Source organism: Triticum urartu, chromosome 6, assembly GCF_003073215.2.
Source record: "Triticum urartu cultivar G1812 chromosome 6, Tu2.1, whole genome shotgun sequence".
Classification (NCBI taxonomy): Eukaryota; Viridiplantae; Streptophyta; class Magnoliopsida; order Poales; family Poaceae; genus Triticum; species Triticum urartu.
Window position 1 is genome coordinate 552,947,608 of NC_053027.1, and position 8,811 is coordinate 552,956,418.

An 8,811-nucleotide genomic window follows, 5' to 3' on the forward strand; every position below is an offset into this window, starting at 1 on the left:
TGATGATGAAATCGATGAAGGTAGAAATCAAGAAAGAGCATCAAGTGTTGATGACAAAATCACTAGTTTCAAGAAAAGGGCAAAGGGAAAAAGGGGAACTTCAAGAAAAACAACAAGCAAGTTGCTGCTCAAGTGAAGAAGCCCAAGTCTGGTCCTAAGCCTGAGACTAAGTACTTCTACTGCAAAGGGACTGGTCACTGGAAGCGGAACTGCCCCAAGTGATTGGCGGATAAGAAGGATGGCAAAGTGAACATAAGTATATTTGATATACATGTTATTGATGTGTACTTTACTAGTGTTTATAGCAACCCCTCAGTATTTGATACTAGTTCAGTTGCTAAGAGTAGTAACTCGAAACGGGAGTTGCAGAATGAACAGAGACTAGTTAAGGGTGAAGTGATGATGTGTGTTGGAAGTGGTTCCAAGATTGATATGATCATCATCGCACACTCCCTATACTTTCGGGATTAGTGTTGAACCTAAATAAGTGTTATTTGATGTTTGCGTTGAGCATAAATATGATTTGATCATGTTTATTGCAATACGGTTATTCATTTAAGTAAGAGAATAAATTGTTGTTCTGTTTACATGAATAAAACCTTATATGGTTACACACCCAATGAAAATGGTTCGTTGGATCTCGATCGTAGTGATACACATATTCATGATATTGAAGCCAAAAGATGCAAAGTTAATAATGATAGTGCAACTTATTTGTGGCACTGCCGTTTAGGTCATATTGGTGTAAAGTACATGAAGAAACTCCATGCTGACGGGCTTTTGGAATCACTCGATTATGAATCAGTTGATGCTTGCGAACCATGCCTCATGGGCAAGATGACTAAGACTCCGTTCTCCGGAACAATGGAGTGAGCAACTGACTTGTTGGAAATCATACATACTGATGTATGTGGTCCGATGAATATTGAGGCTCGTGGCAGGTATCATTATTTTCTGATCTTCACAGATGATTTGAGCAGATATGAGTATATCTACTTGATGAAACACAAGTTTGAAACATTTGAAAAGTTCAAAGAATTTCAGAGTGAAGTGGAGAATCATCGTAACAAAAATAAAAGTTTCTACGATATGATCGCAGAAGTAAAATATTTGAGTTACGAGTTTGGCCTTCAGTTAAAAACAATGTGAAATAGTTTCACTACTCACGCCACCTGGAACACCACAGCATAATGATGTGTCCGAATGTCATAACCGTACTTTATTGGATATAGTACAATCTATGATGTTTCTTACCGATCTACCACTACCGTTTTGGGGTTATGCATTAGAGACAGCTGCATTCACATTAAATAGGGCACCATCTAAATCCGTTGAGACGACACCGTATGAACAATGGTTTGGCAAGAAACCTAAGCTGTCATTTCTTAAAGTTTGAGGTTGCAATGCTTATGTGAAAAAGTTTCAACCTGATAAGCTCAAACCCAAATCGGAGAAGTGCATCTTCATAGGATACCCAAAAGAAAATGTTGGGTACACCTTCTATCACAGATCCGAAGGCAAGACATTCGTTGCTAAGAATGGATCCTTTCTAGAGAAGGAGTTTCTCTTGAAAAAAGTGAGTGGGAGGAAAGTAGAACTTGATGAGGTAACTGTACCTGCTCCCTTATTGGAAAGTAGTCATCACAGAAATCTGTTCTTGTGACTACTACACCAATTAGTGAGGAAGCTAATGATGATGATCATGTAACTTCAGATCAAGTTACTACCGAATCTCATAGGTAAACCAGAGTGAGATCCGCACCAGAGTGGTACGGTAATCCTGTTCTTGAAGTCATGTTACTATACCATGACGAACTTGCGAACTATGAGGAAGCGATGATGAGCCCAGATTCCGCGAAATGGTTTGAGGCCATGAAATCTGAGATATGATCCATGTATGAGAACAAAGTATGGACTTTGATGGATTTGCCCGATGATCGGCAAGCCATGGAAATAAATGGATCTTCAAGAGGAAGACGGACGCTGATAGTATTGTTACTATCTACAAAGCTAGACTTGTCGAAAAAAGTTTTTGACAAAGTTCAAGGTGTTGATTACGATGACATTTTCTCACTCGTAGCGATGCTTAAGTCTGTCCAAATCATGTTAGCAATTGCCGCATTTTTATGAAATCTGGCAAATGGATAAACAAAACTACATTCCTTAATGGATTTAAAGAAGAGTTGTATATGATGCAACCAGAAGGTTTTGTCAATCCTAAAGGTGCTAACAAAATATGCAAGCTCCAGCGATCCATCTATGGACTGGTGCAAGCATCTCGGAGTTGGAATATACGCTTTGATAAGTTGATCAAAGCATATAGTTTTATACAGACTTGCGGTGAAGCCTGTATTTACAAGAAAGTGAGTGGGAGCACTACAGCATTTCTGATAAGTATATGTGAATGACATATTGTTGATCGGAAATAATGTAGAATTATTCTGCAAAGCATAAAGGAGTATTTGAAAGGAGTTTTTCAAAGAAAGACCTTGGTGAAGCTACTTACATATTGAGCATCAAGATCTATAGAGATAGATCAAAACGCTTGATAAGTTTTTTCAATGAGTACATACCTTGACAAGATTTTGAAGTAGTTCAAAATGGAATAGTCAAAGAAAGAGTTCTTGCCTGTGTTACAAGGTGTGAAATTGAGTAAGACTCAAAACACGACCACGATAGAAGATAGAAAGAGAATGAAAGTCATTCCCTATGCCTTGGCCATAGGTTCTATAAAGTATGCCATGCTGTGTACCAGATCTATTGTATACCCTACACTGATTTTGGCAAGGGAGTACAATAGTGATCTAGGAGTAGATCACTGGACAGCGATCAAAATTATCCTTAGTGGAATAAGGATATGTTTCTCAATTACGGACATGACAAAAAGGGTTCGTCGTAAAGGGTTACGTCGATGCAAATTTTGACACTGATCTAGATGACTCCAAGTCTCAATCTGGATATGTATTGAAAGTGGGAGCAATTAGCTAAGAGTAGCTCCATGCAGAGCATCGTTGATATAGAAATTTGCAAAATACATACGGATCTGAATATGGCAGACCCGTTGACTAAACTTCTCTCACAAGCAAAACATGATCACACCTAAGTACTCTTTGGGTGTTAATCACATAAGTGATGTGAACTAGATTACTGAATCTAGTAAACCCTTTGGGTGTTGGTCACATGGCGATGTGAACTATGGGTGTTAATCGCATGATGATGTGAACTATCGATGTTAATCACATGGTGATGTGATCTAGATTATTGACTCTAGTGCAAGTGGGAGACTGAAGGAAATATGCCCTAGAGGCAATAATAAAGTTATTATTTATTTCCTTATTTCATGATAAATGTTTATTATTCATGCTAGAATTGTATTAACCGGAAACATAATACATGTGTGAATACATAGACAAACAGAGTGTCACTAGTATGCCTCTACTTGACTAGCTCGTTAATCAAAGATGGTTATGTTTCCTAACCATGGACAAAGAGTTGTCATTTGATTAACGGGATCACATCATTATTTGAATGATTTGATTGACATGACCCATTCCATTAGCTTAGCACCCGATCATTTAGTATGTTGCTATTGGTTTCCTCATGACTTATACATGTTCCTATAACTATGAGATTATGCAACTCCCGTTTGCCGGAGGAACACTTTGTGTGCTACCAAACGTCACAACATAACTGGGTGATTATAAAGGGCTCTACAGGTGTCTCCAAAGGTACATGTTGGGTTGGCGTATTTCGAGATTAGGATTTGTCACTCCGATTGTCGGAGAGGTATCTCTAGGCCCTCTCGGTGATGCACATCACTTAAGCCTTGCAAGCATTATAACTAATGAGTTAGTTGCGAGATGATGTATTACCGAACGAGTAAAGAGACTTGCCGCTAAAGAGATTGAACTAGGTATTGAGATACCGACGATCGAATCTCGGGCAAGTAACATACCGATGACAAAGGGAACAACGTATGTTGTTATGCGGTCTGACCGATAAAGATCTTCGTAGAATATGTAGGAGCCAATATGAGCATCCAGGTTCCGCTATTGGTTATTGACCGGAGACGTGTCTCGGTCATGTCTACATTGTTCTCGAACCCGTAGGGTCCGCACGCTTAAGGTTTCGATGACAGTTATATTATGAGTTTATGAGTTTTGATGTACCGAAGGAGTTCGGAGTCCTGGATGAGATCGGGGACATGACGAGGAGTCTCGAAATGGTCGAGACGTAAAGATCGATATATTGGACGACTATATTCGGACATCGGAAAGGTTCCGAGTGGTTCGGATATTTTCGGAGGTACCGGGGAGTTACGGGAATACGAGGAAGAAGCAATGGGCCTTAATGGGCCTTAGTGGGAAGGACCAGGAGGTGGCGCGCGCCCCTCCCAAGCCCAGTCCGAATTGGACAAGGGGTTTGGGGCGCAGCCCCTCTCTCCCTTCCTTCCCCTCTTCCCCCCTTTCCCCCCTTCTCCTAGTTGGACTAGGAAAGGTGGAAACCTACTCCAACTAGGAGTAGGAATCCTACTCCTCCTTGGCGCCCCCACAAGGGCCGGCCGGCCTCCCCCTTGCTCCTTTATATACGGGGGCAGGGGGCACCCCATAGACACACAAGTTGATCCACGTGATCATATTCTTAGCCGTGTGCGGTGCCCCCTGCCACCATAGTCCTCGATAATATTGTAGCGGTGCTTAGACGAAGCCCTACGACGGTAGTACATCAAGATCGTCACCACGCCGTCGTGCTGACAGAACTCTTCCCCGACACTTTGCTGGATCGGAGTCCGGGGATCGTCATCGAGCTGAACGTGTGCTAGAACTCGGAGGTGCTGTAGTTTCGGTGCTTGATCGGTCGGGCCGTGAAGATGTACGACTACATCAACCGCGTTGTGCTAACGCTTCCGCTGTCGGTCTACAAGGGTACGTAGATCACACTCTCCCCTCTCGTTGCTATGCATCACCATGATCTTGCGTGTGCGTAGGAAATTTTTGAAATTACTACGTTCCCTAACAATGTTGGATCAGCTTAGTGGAGCAAGAGTGTTCACAAAGCTAGATTTGAGAAGTGGACATCATCAAAACCATATAAGACCCTGGGATGAATGGAAAACCGCCTTCAAGACAAAGGAAGGGTTGTTTGAATGGCTAGTCATGCCATTTGGACTCTCAAATGCACCAAGTACCTTTATGCACTTAATGAATCAAGTCCTTAGACCCTTCTTATCCCACTTTGTTGTGGTCTATTTCGATGACATCTTGATCCATAGCAAGGATGAGGATGAACACTTTGATCACATTCGGAAGGGTGCTAGAAGTACTAAGGGGAAATGAGCTCTACGTCAACTTGAAGAAATGTGTTTTCCTGCAAACACAACTTCTTTTCCTAGGATTCGTCCTAACATGTGACGACATTCGTGTTGATGATTCTAAGGTTGAAGAAATCCGAGAATTGCCAACTCCTAAGACCATTTCTGAGGTAAGCAGCTTTCATGGCCTTGCAACTTTTTATAGGCGATTTGTGAAGAATTTCAGCACTATCATGGCACCAATTACCGAGTGTTTGAAGAAAGGAAAGTTCCAATCGACAGAAGCAGCTGAAGCTAGTTTCAATGAGATTAAACAAAAGCTATCACAAGCTCCTGTCTTAGTACTACCTGATTTCAACAAGACTTTTGAGTTGGAGTGTGATGCAAGTGGAGTAGGCATTGGAGTTGTCCTATCTCAAGAAAGGAAGCCCATTGCTTTCTTTAGTGAGAAGTTAAGTGAAGCTAGACAGAAATGGAGTACCTATCAGCAAGAATTATACGCCGTTTTCAGAGCGTTGAAAACTTGGGAAGTCTATTTGCTGCCTAAAGAGTTCATTGTTTATAGCGACCATCAATCCTTGAAGCATTTTAGAAATCAAAAGCATGTTGACCGCATGCTAGCAAGATGGGCAGCATATCTAGAGAGGTTTAACTATCTCATCATGCATAAATCTGGAATAACTAACAGAGTGGCTGATGCTTTGAGTCGTCGTGCATGCCTCTTGACTTCTTTTGAAGCCGAACTTCCGGGCATGGATCAAATAAAGGAGTTGTATGAGGGTGGCGAAGACTTTGGCCATGTTTGGGTAAAGCATGCAAGGGGCCAACCATTAGGTGATGACTATTTGATGCAAGATGGACATCTCTTCAAAAATGATCGTTTGTGCATTCCAAGAAGTTCTCTACGTGACAAGCTGGTTAGAGAGCTCCATTCAAGTGATCTTAGTGGCCATGTTGGACGGGACAAGACTGTCGCTAGCCTGGAAGCTCGCTACTTTTGGCCACAACTAAAGAGAGATGCTGGAAAGTTTGTTCAGCGATGCCCTATGTGTCAAACCTACAAAGGCCAAGTCCAGAACACAAGGTTATACATGCCTTTGCCTGTTCCTGTCGCTCCATGGGAGGACATCTCTATGGACTTCGTCTTGGGCTTCCCAAGAACAAGACGAGAGAGTAATGTTGTGTTTGTGGTCGTGGACAGATTCTCTAAGATGGCTCATTTCATTCCATGCCGCAAGACAACGGATGCTCATCATGTGGCAAACCTATTCTTTCGAGAAGTGGTTAGACTTCATGGAGTTCCAAGGTCCATCGTCTCAGATCGTGATAGCAAGTTTCTTGCTGCATTTTGGCTCACTTTGTGGAAGCAATTCAACACTGAATTGAAATTTTCTAGCACTGCTCATCCACAAACAGATGGACAAACGGAAGTGGTGAACAAGTTTTTGGGAAATCTGATATGTTGCATTTGTGGAGAAAGAAAGGGGCAATGGGATTTGGCTTTATCTCTTGCAGAGTTCTCCTTGCATTTGTGGAGAAAGAAAGGGGCAATGGAATTTGGCTTTATCTCTTGCAGAGTTCTCCTACAATAACTCCAATAATAGATCCACAGGAAGGGGCCCTTTTTCCATTGTCTACACTAAAGTTCCAACACATGTGGTGGACCTGGTGGAGCTGCCATCAAGGGGAAACTCAAAATCAGCATTGTCCTTTGCTGATAATTACACCGAGTTATTTGAAGAGATTCGCGACGCTTTGGAAGCACATAATCAAAAATATAAACAACTTGCTGATTGCAAAAAGAGGCCAAAATCATTCCAAGTCAGGGATAAGGTGATGGTCTACCTCCGAAAAGAGAGGCTGCCTTTAGGTGTTAAAGGGAAACTTAGGCAGGGAAGGTATGGGCCCTTCTCTATCGTGAGGAAGATAAATGATAATGCTTATGTGATAGATCTTCCAAGTGACATGGGTATCTCCAACACTTTCAATGTTGCGGACTTGACTCTCTACCATCCAGAAGAAGCGCTCTATGAAGATAACTCGAGGGCGAGTTTCAAACAACTAGGAGAGAATGATGAGGAACACTAAATGAGAAGAAAGAAAACAGATGCCAGATCTGTTTGGCTACTTCTAGATGCTTCCACTCTAGTGTAGTATTTCTTTCCTTTTCTTTTCTTTTCTATCCTATCTACTGTTTTCTAGAGTCTTCTAGTTGTGAGTAGCTATGAGTAGAATGGTGAAACTTACATAATGTTTTCTAGAGTATTCCAGCTATAAGTAGAAGTATGCGAAGGCTTCCCAAAGCTCTATAAATAGAGATCCTCACCTCTACTTTGTAACCAGACTATGTACCCCTACCTATAATAGAACTTGTTGTTTTTATCTAAGATTTTGGAGTAGATCTTGTGCCCTAGGAGTTCTGGGTTGAACTCTTGTTGTCCTATCAGCCTACGTTCGCCTCTAGAGCGATATCTAGCGCAGCACGTCGAAACTGTTCCTTCAACACTTGTGCTGTACACATTGTAGCAGCAAGGTGGAGTTGCTCCTTCACAACCTTTGTGCTGCTTCAATTACCATCGCAATTTCCACTCTCGTGACCATCCATGTTGCCATGTGCACTTGCCCCCGCAACCGCACCTCCTACCATCTTCGTTGCAAAAATTTGTGCCTTTGTCAACTCAAGATATTGAAGCAGAGAGGTGTCAAAACCTACAGGTCTCGTGAGCATGATCTTGTACTCTTCCTCTATTTTCTTCGCCGACATGACGAGGTGGCGGGGAATGGCGCTTCCCTCCTTCCCTGCAGGTTGGCTACGGATGAGCTGCTTGCCCGCTGGGCTGCCCGGGCCGGGTTGGCGGCGATGGCCGATGGTGGAGGCAGCCGAGGTGGGCGACGAGGCCACGACGGACACGGGCAGCTGATCGGGATCAGCGGCGTGACGGACGGCAGGGTCGGCGGGGGCTACAGGCGAAGGTACGTGAAACTTCACCCGGGAGAAAAGGTTTTTTTTTGTGCTATGTTTAGGAAAGGTTTACGGGAAGGGCTATATTCCCCTAGAATTGAGGGGAAGTTGAGCTGATTATATGGTGTTTCCTAAAGAAAAATCGTGCTTACGGACCTGTTGGAGCAGTTTTTTTCTTGTCCAACTCACTCTAAGCCAGCTTTTTGTTACGAGAAAGGGACTTGTTGGAGATGCTCTTTAGCCCCGAGAATAGTGCTATAATCATCTAGTCCAACCAGTGTTAAGTATCAGGATGCGTTTAGCGTTATGGTGGATTATGACAATCCCGTTTGCCAGTCCTTTTTTGTCTAATTTTTTAGTGATTGTTTGACTTGTTTATGCATACTTTGGTGGGTAATTTGTTCACAAATACATTATTAAATGGGTTAATTAGATAAATGCCACTCCAATTATGGTGATTCATAAAAATGCCACTGCAATTTTCAAACTTTGAAAAATGCCATTTCATGCCATTTCCAGTGGCATTTTTCAAAGTCTG